Raw genomic sequence first — 13,301 nt, forward strand, 5'->3', positions numbered from 1 at the left:
GTGTTTAGAAATTTATTTTTGTTTATTGAGATACAATGTAGTACAGGCCCTTCTGGCCCCTCAAGCCATGCCACCCATCAACCCCTGATTTAACCCTGGCCTAATCACGCGACAATTTACAATGACCAGTTAACCTACCAACCGGTGTGTCTTTGGAATGTGGGAGGAAACTGGAGCACCCGGAGGAAACCCACACGGTCAGGGCGAGCACACACCAACTCCTTACAGGCAGTGATGGGAATTGAACTTTAAAGTGTTGTGCTAACCACTGAAATGACTGTTTCTGAAATGATTGATATCATCATTGTGGGCCTAATAGAAATATACAAAAATATGATAGTGTAGACAATAGGCCACAATTCCCCATAGCGGAGGAATCTAAAATTAGAGGGCCTGAGCTCATATTAAGAGGCAAGAAGATCAGAGGGAACTCGAAGGTGGATTTTTTTCACCCAAGTCCATGTAGAATTTGGAATGCACTGTCTCAGGGGGTATTTTCACAACATCTAAGACGTATATGGACAAGCACTTGATTGCCAAAGCATCAAAGATTATGGACAAAGTGCTGCTAAATGTGGTAAGTGTAGATGGGTACTTGATGGTAAAGACGGAGATGGTGGGTTGAAAATCCTGTTTCTGAGTTGTATAAACTTATGCAATCTATTGCTGTATTAAATGCTGAGCAATGATAATGATTGTCATTGTCAAGTATAGCATGGTGCAGATGCAGTATAAGCAGATCTGTAACTTATTTCATATCATCTACTTCAGATACACCACGATAAAACCTTGGAGTAAGTCCAGCTAATATTGTCGATTCAGCCATTTGGCAAGAGATGGGGACAGGCCTAAGGAATAAAGAGTATTGTGCAAAAGCCTTAGAAATATATATATGGGGGGGGGAGGGGGGAGAGAGAGGAGGGGGGGGGGGGAGAGAGAGAACCCTTTCTCTATGGTTCACTCTCCTCTCCTATCAGATTCCTTCTTCTTCAGTCCTTTACCTTTCCCACCTATTACCTCCCAGCTTCTCACTTCATCCCTCACCCACCCACCTTTTCCCTCATCTCTCTTCACCTTCCAGCTTGTACTCCTTCCCCTCTCCCCACCTTCTTACTCTGGCTTATTCGCCCATCCTTTTCCAGTTCTAATGAAGGATCCCAGCCTAAAACATTTACATAGGTGCTGCCCGACCTTCTGGGTTCCTCCAGCAATTTTTGTGTGTGTTATTGTGGAATAGGAATTAGGGATGTGGGGTCAGTGGAGAGAAATGGTGCAGAGGCAAAAAGAAAAGTCAGCCATTGAATGGTAGAGGGGTTGAATGGCCAAGTCATAGAGTCATAGGACACCTCTGCACAGATACAGGCCCTTTGGCTCATCTAATCTGTGCTGAACTACTAATCTGCCTAGTTCCATCAATTTACATTGGGACCATTGCCCTCCATACCCCTCCCATCCAGCTACTTATCCAAACTTCTATTATATGTTGAAATTGAAACCACATTCATGGTCTCCACTGGCAGTTCATTTCAAGCTCTGTGTGAAGAAGGACCCCCTCATGTTTGCCCTAAACATTTCACCTTTCACCCTTAACCTATGACCTATGATTGCTAGTAATCCGACTCCTGCTATTTTCTGTTTTGTTACCTACACGTGTATCTTTGTTTTAATTTCCCCATGCTTTTAACAGGTAGCACCAATTTAATCAGGGTTTCAGCTTTAAATACACAGGGATCCCCCCCAAGAGACCACACTTACATTGATGGATACCTGTCAGACATTTGATAAGTGTGGTTTCTGGGGCAGCATAATGGTTCAGTAGGCCATGCTGCTGCCTCACAGTGCAGGCGACTCAGGTTCAGTCTTGACCTTGGGTGCTCTCCGTGTGGAATTTGCACGTTCTCCCTCTGATAGCTCAGATTACACCCCCTCCTCCCAGTTCCAGGTGCTTAGTTCCCTCCCACATCCAGATTCGACCGAAGAATTTGCCACTGTAAATTTCCTCTAGTGTAGGAAGGTGGGAGCAGAATCAAATGGGCATGTGAGTGACAATAGATCACAGGGAGAAAGAAGCAACACACACACACACACACACAATGCTGGAGGAACTCAGCAGGTCAGGCTGCATCTATGGAAAAGTGTAAACAGTCGACGTCTTGGGCCGAAACCCTTCATCAACACATCAGTTTCATTTAAAAAAACTTGCAGAAGGAAACTAAGTAGGTCATCAGGAAGGAAAAGATGAATTATGAAAGGAAGCTGGCAACTAATAATTGAAGAAGATATGAAAGTCTTTTTTAAGTCTATAAAGGGTAAAAGAGAGTCAAGGGTAGATATAGGACCAAAAGAAAATGCCGCTTCTGAAAATGAGAGACACAGAGATGGCTGAGAAATTGAATGCGTATTTTGCATCAGTCTTCACGGTGGAAGACATCTGCAGTATACCGGACTTTCAAGAGTGTCATGGAAGAAGTTTGTGCAGTGAAAATTACGACTGAGAAGTTGCTCGGGAAGCTTAATGGCGGTAAATCACCTGGACCTGATGGAATGAATCCTCGGGTTCTGAAGGAAATAGCTGGAGAGTCTGAGGAGACATTAAAAATAATCATTCAAAAATCAATAGATTCTGCCATTGTAGTGGATGACTGGAAAATTGCAAATGTTACCTCGCTATTTAAGAAGGGTGGGAGACAGTAGAAAGGAAGCTATAGATCTGTTGGCCTGATATTAATGGTTGGGAAGTTGTGGGAATTGATTGTCAGGGATGAGATTATGAGTACCTGGAGGCACGTGACAAGACAGGCCAAAGCCAACATGGTTCCCTAAAAGGAAAATCCTGCCTGACTAACCTACTGCAATTTTTTGAGGAAATTACAAGCAGGGTAGACAAAGGAGATGCAGTAGATGTGCTGTACTTGGATTTTCAGAAGGCCTTTGACAAGAGGCTGCTTTGCAAGATCAGAGGCCATGGAATTACAGGGAAGTTACTAGCATGGGTGGAGCATTGGCTGATTGGCAGAAAACAGAGAGCAGGAATAAAGGGATCATATTCTGACTGGCTGCTGGTTCGCGGTGGAGTTCCACAAGGGTCGGTGTTGGGACGGCTGCTTTTTGTGATGTATATCAATAATTTGGACAGCAAACATGAGGAAATCTGCAGATGCTGGAAATTCAAACAACACACACAAAATGCTGGTGGAACACAACAGGCTAGGCAACATCTATAAGGAGAAGCACTGTCGACATTTCGGGCCGAGACCCTTCGTCAGGACTAACTGAAAGGAAAGACTTACTATCTTTCTTTTCAGTTAGTCCTGATGAAGGGTCTCGGCCCGAAACGTCGACAGTGCTTCTCTTTATAGATGCTGCCTGGCCTGCTGTGTTCCAGCAGCATTTTGTGTGTGTTGCAATAATTTGGACTTTGGGATTAATGGATTTGTGGCTAAATATGCTGATGATACAAAGATAGCTGGAGGAGTGGATAGTGTTGAGGAAACAGCCAGCCTGCAGAGAGACTTAGGTAGTTTAGGGAAATGGGCAAAGAAGTGGCAAGTGAAATACAATGTTGGAAAGTGTATGGTCATGCACTTTGGTGGAAGAAATAAATGGACAGACTATTATTTAGATGGGGAGAGAATTCAAAATGCAGAGATGCAAAGGGACTTGGGAGTCCTTGAGCAAGATACCCTAAAGGTTAACCTCCAGGTTGAGTTAGTGTTGAAGGCAGCGAATGCAATATTGACATTCATTTCTAGAGGTAGAGAATATAAGAACAGGGATGTGATGTTGAGCTTGTATAGGGCACTCGTGAGGCCACACTTGGAGTATTGTGTGCAATTTCGGGCTCCTTTTTTTTTAGAAAGGATATATTGATATTGGAGAGAGTTCAGAGAAGATTCATGAGAATGATTCCAGGAATGAAAGGGTTACCATATGAATAACGTCTGGCAGCTCCTGGGCTGTATTCCCTGGAGTTCAGGAGAATGAGGGGGGATATCATAGAAACATTCCGAATGTTAAAAGGCCTGAACAGATTAGATATGGCAAAGTCATTTCCCATGGTAGGAGAGTCCGGGACAAGAGGGCACGACTTCAGGATTGAAGGATGTCCTTTTAGAACAGTGATAGAACCATAGAGTTGGAGTAATTACTTTAGCCAGAGGGTGGTAAATCTGTGGAATTTGTTGCCATGAGCGGCTGTGGAGGCCAAGTCATTGGGTGTATTTAAGGCAGAGATAGATAGGTTTTTGATCAGTCAGGGCATCAAAGGGTATGGGGAGAAGGCAGGGGAGTGGGGATGACTGGAAGAATTGGATCAGTTCATGATTGAGCTGAGGTGAGAGAGGGAAATGGGAATGGAGAATGGTGCAGGGGAGGGCATTACTGGATGTTTGAGAAAGCAATGTTCATACCATGAAGTTGGAGGCTACCCAGACATCGCAGTAGTGGAGGTGGCCATGGATTGACATATTGGAATGAGAAGTGGAATTCAAATGGGTGGCCACAGAGAGATCCCGCTTTCACTGGCGGATGGAGTGTAGGTGCTCGGCAAAGCTCTCCCAATCTACGTCAGGTCTCATTGATATACAGGAGGCCACACCAGGAGCTCCTGATACAGTAGACATTCCCAACAAATTCACAGGTGAAGTGTCACCTCACCTGAAAGGACCGTTTGGGGCTCTGAATGGTGGTGTAGTGGCAGGTGTAGCACTTGTGCTGCTTACAAAGATCAGTACCAAGAGGGACGAATGGACTAGGAAGTCATGTAGGGAGTGATCCCTGTGGAAAGCAGGAATGGGGGGGGGGGGCTGGGGCGAGGGAAAGGGATGCTTGGTGGAGGGATCCCGTTGGAGATGGCAAATAATGCTGTGGTAGTGGGTCTGAGTGAGCACGCGTTCAAAGAGTCAGAGGGCAGCAGGGATTGCAGAGCGGAAGCAGTGAGAGGGGAATTCACTGAACTCACAAGAACATAAGAACATAAGATCAATCAGATTGTTCTGGAAGCCAGCATACACTGATGGGTTGAATGGCTAGCTTCTGCATTGTAAGGAAATAATATGCAAATTTATAAAAAGAAGAGGGCAGGAATACAGGTTGAGATTATCATCAGATTAGCATTGATCAACAATAAATTACAGAAGACTACAGCACCATTAGACATAGGAACAGGATCAATCCATAGAGCCTATCAAATTTGCTCCACCATTCCATCAATGTTGATTTATTTTCCCACCTAACCCCATTCTCCTGCCTTCTCCCTGAGGCTGTTAACACTCCTATAACCAAGAACTTTGCAACCTCCACTTTAAAGATGCTCAATGGCCTGGTCTCCACAGCCATCTCTGCAATGAATTCCACAGATTCACCACCCTCTGGCTAAAGAAATTCTTCCTCATCTCTGTTCTAAAAGGACATCCTTGTATTCTGAGGCTGTGGCTGCCCTCTGGTCCTAGACTCCCCCAATATAGAAAACACCCTCTCCTATTTTGGGCTTTTAATATGTAATAGATGTCAATGAGATTCCACCCCCCCCACCCCTCATTCTTTTAAACTACAGTGAGTACAGGCCCAGAGCCAATAAATCCTTGTCATATGTTAACCCTTTCATTCTTGCAATCATTCTCGGATGAACTACCAATTTGAGAAGTGGGATGAACAGCCAACTCTTGCTTCTAACATACACATCCATATATTGTTCTCACATGTACTTGTCACAAATTGGGAACCAGACTGGGCTCTGGCACTGTATCATGCGGTCTACTATCGACTGTATCAGGCCACAAGTGCTCCGATTATCCTTATACACAAAATACAGTGCATTTCATCAACCCCAAGTCGTAGTGATTCCTTCAAAATTTGAGGTATTGATGCAAGTCTTAGATTCTCCACCCAAAACACTGTGGACACTGCACAAGCTTCAAGTAGTAGCTCAGACTCAATTTCTCAAGGGCAGTGAACAACAAGAAGTAAATTCTGGCTTTGTTCGTCCCATCAACACAGAACAATCAGCAGTTCACTGTTATTCTGTGACATTACTTGGTACCTGTGGAACCAAATAATTCCACAGATATCACCTGATTTTGCTGAAAATGTCCGATCCTGTCGGAGGGAGGGGAAGGGTTAAGTGGGTGACTAAACCCAACAATGCTGACTATTCACAAGTATGGAGACACAAACTCTTTGCCCTCTTCAGTGGAGTACTGAGTAAATGAGGTGTAAGGAAAGCAAAAGTAATAAAGCTCAAAGTTCAACATAAATTTGTTATCAAAGTTAGGTGGTTGCAATGATACAGAGGTTGAAATCCTGCTGTGCAATACAATAATTAACACTCTGACACCATCCTATGAATTCCATGCTGGTGTGAATAGGCTCATTAAAGTAACAGGCAAAAATTTCATAGGCAGTTACTATTAAAAACACATCTTGCAACTTCAACTGAGAAATCCTTTGGAAATGATTCATTTCCAGAGGCATTTTTAGTCAATTGCAATGGCTAACTTAAGCGTTTTAGTATTGATTGCTAACTGAAATATAAAGGGTGTCTTAAAAGGGATAAAAAGTAGAAAAAATGATGACATATCAAGTGGAAGAATCAAATTGTTTTTCATAACAATTGAGATATCTTTTGACTTGACGATTTTTCACGTCAAATACCCGGCAGAACTGATACTCAGTCTGTAATGTTACTTGTTATTAGTGCACTGACCCATATTAAACACAAAAGCACTTCTATACAAAATCAGGGGAGTTCATTTAGATAACACAAGAATGTTAGAGCATTAAAAGAGATAGTGTTGACATTGAGACATTGAAAACAGGAACACATACAGAACAACCATCACAAGGGATCTACAAATGGATCACATTGAGTAAAAATCTCATATTTTGCTCCTCAAGTTGGACACAATTCTAAGGTACCTCTCCTGTTGTCTGTGGTGGTTGGCCCCAAAGCTGGGTTCAAATTACAATTACTTATGAATGCAGTTTTGTGCAGATTTACAAGGCTTTTATTTTTATAAATGATCTTGGATTTCATTCAACTTTCTCAATGTCGCTTTTGGTTTCACTGATCAAGGAGAATCCCAGAGTGCCCTCTAGTGTTCCCAAATAATACTTTCCATGCACTGTGTTCATTGTGAATCCGACATCATTTTTGGGAGATTTACTTGCCATGTTTTCCTAATTGAAAAATTGTAAATTTGGGCACATTGCACACAATTTTAGACTTCAAGTAACTCCTTTAATGTTACTCTCTTAAGATAAATTATTGCAATATCCATATTACTCACTGTAGAAAAAAATAGAATTAAAAATGTATTACTTCATGTCAGTATACATTCTCTTCTTGAATTGAGTACAAATAAAAGTAAGAAAGGGCAATTTAGTTCATCCCTCCCCTCAGTAACCGTAAACCTCGGCGAAATTTATTCTGAAATTTGTCCATTTCACCTAATTCCTTGTCATCTGTTCAACCAATTAAATCTTAGACCAGGAGTACGAAATTTCATTGTGGTGAGCGTCTTAAAAAACTAAAATCTCCCAGATTCAGATCTATTTTGTTTCCCATTCATCAACTGACACTGAAATAACCAAATTCTCTTTGGGGGAAAAAAGGAGGGGTTGGTCCCTTAACATCAACCTGCTGATCAACTCTCCTTGTTCCCTTATATAGAAATGAAGATCACCATTCATGGATTAAATCATGGAGCAGATACCTGGAGATTTTTGTACAGATTCACTCAATAGGTTTGGAAAATAACAAAAAATAAAATAAGGGAAATGACATATTAAAATTGACTGCTAGTACACCACATTTAATATTGTAAGACAGTGCAGGGTATAAAACAGTGGGATTGTAACCATTTTCATTGAAGCCAATACCCATTAAAATGAAGTTATTCAGATGCTATTAGGATTTAAATACACTTACTTTCAGGTTTTGGGACGTAGCAGTATGGTACTAGTACCACTGGATGGCGATTTGGAGAAATTATACCACAATGGCTGGGAAATTTAAATACATGAATTCAATGTGGATTTAAAAGGCTGTAATCAGTATTGGTGACTGTGAAATGATTGTTTTAGTGTGAAAACTCACCAAGTACATTCATGTCTGTTAGGAATGAAAATCTGCTGTCCCTACCTGATCCGGTCTACATGTGTCTTCATAATCACAGGTAAAGTGAAGGCTATTTTTTAAAAGTTTTATTTAGGGGTACTGTGCAGAACAGGCCCTTAGGGCCAATGAGCTGCACCACCCAGCAGCCCACCTATTTAACCCTAGACTAATCACAGGACAATTTACAGTGGCCAATGAACCTACTGTATTTGGACTGTGGGAGGAAACTGGAGCACTTCGAGGAAACGCTCCCATTCATAGGCAGGAACGTAAGACGTAAGGGGTCGAGGTCCGAGAGCAGAAACAACCAATGTCCATCCCCGCTACTCCACATCACTTAAAGCATCGAGCCAGATTAAGATGTCAATGTGGTAAACAAACCAGTGTTCAGCCCCACTGCTCCACGCCGGTCAAAATCCCCAATTTGAACCTGTCCCATCTGCCTGAGTTTGACTCATCTTCTTTCCTTCTCATTGCTACCATTGGGCAGGAGGTACAGAAGTCTTGGAACTCACACTGCCAGCTTCGGGAGCAGTTATTACCCAGCAGCCACTGGGCTCCTGGACCGGCTTCACTCATCTCTGCACGGGACTGATTCCACAGCCTGTGGCACTCTTCCAGGAACTCCGCAGGCCATGTTCTAGCTATAATTTGTTTACCATTTTTTATTACTCGCACAATTTGTTTTTTTGTTGTGCCCAGTGGACGTTTGTCGAGCTTTGTTGTGTGTGGGGGTTTTCAATGGATTCTATTGCCTTTCCTTGTTTTGTGGCTGCCTGCAAGAAGACGAATCTCAAGTTTGTGTATGGGATACAGACTTGGATAATAAATGGACTTTGAACTTGGAATGAGATACCAGGAATCCAAGTGTCAGCCAAGGCTTTTGGGGAGATGGAAGAGGGAGACAAAGCGAAGGGTCATCAGTAATTAAATAAAATTGTAAAAAATGTACAAGGGAGATAGAATTGATGGGTAGAAATAATTACGGAAGATCTAAATCTGGAGAACGTATTTTACATGCTTAGTTCCTATGTAAATTAGTTTTTAGTGACTCATTCAACTGTACAGGATTAATCCTGTAATGTAGAATTAATTAAGTTATCTCAGATAATGTCATAACATTTAGTTAAAACAAATTGCTAGCTCAGAAAGAATCCAATTTTCCTTGGTCTTTTACTGCCTTGAGCTAAGATTCCGGTGGATTATTATCTTGTTATTATGCCAAGGGTTGGTAGTGCAAGCACAATGGAGCATGACTGATTCCATTACAAACTGAGAATCAGTGGATCGTACAGCGATGGTTTAGTTTGATCTGCCTTTCCTGTTTCTTTGTACAGAAACTTCCCGACACACCAGCTGTCCACCTGTAACATTCAGAGTATTCACGGGTCCAAGCTCTACAAAGCTTAGTCAAAAATAATAGAAACACAAAATGCTGGCAGAACTCAGCAGGCCAGGCAGCATCTATGGGAGAAGGTAGTTTATTTACAGCATCTGCAGCTGACACGTCGTCACTACCTCCTCCCATAGATGCTGTCTGGCCTGCTGAGTTCTGCCAGCATTTTGTGTTTTTATTTATTTCCAGCATTTGCAGATTCACTTGTGTTGCCTTCAAAAATAATAGAGTAGGACATTCACAAGTTAATGTAAAATCAGCATTTTTCTGCTATTTGGAGGTAAGAAGTTAACACTTTTACACCAATTGCTCCCATGGATAAGGGCCCCATTAGGTGTTCAAAATTTCCAAATCCAATCAAAAGTCAATGATTGCAAACTTCTATTTCAACAATTCTCCTGGAGCATTGAATTATTTCACAGATTCTACAGTTCAGGTAAATTTTATTCAACTGTGTTTGATGCAAATCTTCAAGAACCACCAACACCCCCCCCCCCACCCCATTCAAGTGAATCTATGAAAATGTCTTCAATTTTAGAACAGAGATGAGGAGGAATTTCTTTAGCCAGAGAAGTAGTGATTCTGTGGAATTCATTGTCACAGGCAGCTGTGGAAGCCAAGTCTTAATGTATAGTATATTTAAGGCAGCAGTTGATAGGTTCTTGCTGGCTGGTGGCGTAGTGGCATCAGCGCCGGACTTTGGAGCAAAGGCTCCCAAGTTCAAATCCAGCCAGCTCCCTTGCACGCTTTCCTTCCACGCTGGGTTGAGCATAGAGCTAGCAACTTGGCTTCATAAAAACAAGAAAGCCAGCTGAGAAAACGCCATCACAATGGCGTCCAGATGACTCGACTCGGAGTTAAGGCTTTCTTCTCCTTCTTGATAGATTCTTGATTGGTCTGGGCATGAAGATATACGAGCAGAGGGCAGGAGATTGGGGCTGAGAGGAAAAATGGATCAGCCATGATGAAATGGTACAGCAGACTTGATGGGTTTAATCCTGCTCCTATATCTTATGGCGTTAACAGTTCCTTACCTGAAGCCGAGTTCCTAACCGCTTTAGCAAGACTCATGTAGAAACACTGAGCACTGCAAAAAGCAGCCAGATAGGTCAATCACGAGATGTGGAGAGGATGTTTTCTATTGTGGGGAAATCTAGGATCAAAGGGCACAGCCTCAGAATAGAAGGACGTCTCTTTAGGACAGAAGTGAGAAAGAATTACTTTAGCCAGAGGGTGGTGAATCTGTGGAACTCATTGCCACAGACAACTGTGAAGACCAAATCATTGGGTATATTTAAAGCAGAGGTTGATAGGGTTTTGATTAGTCAGGGTGTCAAAGGTTACAGGAGAAGGCAGGAGAATGGGGATGAGAGGGATAATAAATCATTCATGATTGAATGGTGGAGCAGACTCAATGGGCCAAGTGGCCTAATTCTACTCTTATGTCATATGGTCTTAGGCCTTATGGTCAATCTGATCATGTGATGCCATTGGGGCTTTTGGTTAAAGTTATTTTATCTTATTTTCATTGAAAACAGTACAAACCTACCAATGAACATTTAACCCTCCAAAGGGGTCAGTGTAATGACTATAAATCTTCAGGTATAATACAAACTGAGCAAGAGCAAATCAAAGATAAAGAAAAAGAAACATAAAAATTTGCTTCATTTGTCACATGTATATCAAAACCTACAGAGAAATCTGCCGTTTGTGTCAAGTTTAATCAGCGAGGATTGTGCAAGTTTTCAGCACTAACATAGCATGCCCAAACTCACTAACTCTGACCCGCACATCTTTAGAGTGCAGGAGGAAACCTAACCGGTCATGGGAAAAACTACAAGCAGAGGCGGGAATTGAACCAGAATTTGAAGCTGCTGCTGCTGTATTAGCAGTACACTAACCGCGATGCTAAACCATCTTTCTGAAGGTGATGAGAATGACCTGTAGACCAGGTACATTGTTCTTGCTCCTTTCGGTGTGGTCAACATTCCTGATAACCTGAAGTGCTTCCTGACCATAAGACCATAAAACATACAAGCAGTATTAGGCCAATTGTCCCATTGAACTTGCTTTACCATTCCGTGATGGCTGATTTATTATCCCTCGCAACTTCATTTCCCTGCCTTTGCCCTATCACCTTTGCTGCCCTTTCTGATCAAAAACCTAGTAATCACTGCTTTAAGTATACCCAATGACATGATCTTCATGGCCATCTGTGGCAATAAATTCCATAGATTTGGCTGCTTTTTGCAGTTCCTAAAGCGGTTAGGAACTCGCAGCTTCAGGTAAGAAACTATTAACACCATAAGATATAGGAGCAGGATTAAACCCATCAAGTCTGCTGTACCATTTCATCATGGCTGATTCATTTTTCCTCTCAGCCCCAGTCTCCTGCCTTCCACTTGTATACCTTCATGCCCAGACCAATCAAGAACCTATCAACCGCTGCCTTAAATACACTGTACTTAAAGACTTGGCTTCCACAGCTGCCTGTGACAATGAATTCCACAGAATCACTACTCTCTGGCTAAAGAAATTCCTCCCCATCTCTGTTCTAAAGGGACACTTCTGTATTCTTGGGTTGTGCTCTCTGATCCTAGTCTCCCCCACTATTGTAAACATGTTCTCCATGTCCACTCTATCTAGGCCTTTCAATATTCGATAGGCTTCCATGAAATCCCCCCCCTATTCTCCGAACCTCAAGCAGGTAAAGAGCAATATAGCTCTGACGATATACAGTAGTCAAACCAGTAATGGTTGTACTAAATGGTGGATCACACTTCAAATGTTGAGTGGCCTACTCTTGCTCCTAGTTTGTATTTTTATTCTACTTTGATAGATCACTTGAAATCTATTTCTGCAGCATGTGATACAGTGTAAAGAAAACATGCTACAGAGAGTCGTGCTGTCAATAATGTAAGAAGCTACTTGCCCAGGGATAACATAAATAGAAGAAAAATATTGCATGTCAGTTATTTGTACGGAGAGAAAAAAGATACCATCTGTTCACAACATATGCAGCAGCTAGTTGAGAAAGCTTTCATTTGGAAAGGTAAAGATCCCCTAGATAAACATACTTAACTCCACCATGGACAGTCTTAAACTAAGCTGCAAAAGGAGGAGGATTGGGCTTGGGGCTAGTAACTCCATCCCATAAGAACACAGAGCTACAAAGCTACAGAAACACCAAAAGTAGCTCCATTTATCTCACCCCGGGGAGAGGAGGGATCTTAGAAGATAGGCTACACCGGGGTCAAAGTGTGGTCCAGGTCAGAGGACTCTGAACAGCTTCTGTTGGCGGCCTATACCCCAGTAGTGTAATGGGCTTAAAAAAAAGATCGTTTGATTTGGAATGTTTCAAAAAACACTTGCTGTTGTAGACCACCGAATGGCAGCAATTGCTATCGCTACAGCATTCATGTCTGACCCAGCCCCTAGTATATAAATAATAGTTCTTACAGGATACATAAAGTATTAACCACCTGTACAAATTTGATGATGTTTCCTAATGAAAGATCTCAGGCTGAAAAGTCGACTCATTATTCCTTTCCATACATGCTACCTGGCTGGCTGAGTGCCTCCAGCATTTTGTGTGTGTTCCTCTTTACAAATTTCCAGTGCCTTGATAACTTGCCTTCAGTTCCATAACACACTTTAACCGGTTTTCTAATGCCTTGTTTTCAATAAATAAAATCCAACTGCTGTGACCTCTTGAGGATTACAAAATGATCACAAATTCCATTTTAGAGGACATAACAATTTCACTATCAACTGTGATGTTAACCCACA

General features: G+C 42.1%; 1 protein-coding gene across 3 annotated transcripts in view; it reads right to left on the reverse strand.

Annotated features, from left to right (window-relative positions):
* glra3 (glycine receptor, alpha 3) overlaps nucleotides 1-13,301 on the reverse strand; it is a 241,766-nt gene that overhangs the window by 12,842 nt on the left and 215,623 nt on the right. The window lies entirely within an intron of this gene.

The sequence above is a fragment of the Hemitrygon akajei genome, chromosome 6, assembly GCF_048418815.1.
Source record: "Hemitrygon akajei chromosome 6, sHemAka1.3, whole genome shotgun sequence".
NCBI lineage: Eukaryota > Metazoa > Chordata > Chondrichthyes > Myliobatiformes > Dasyatidae > Hemitrygon > Hemitrygon akajei.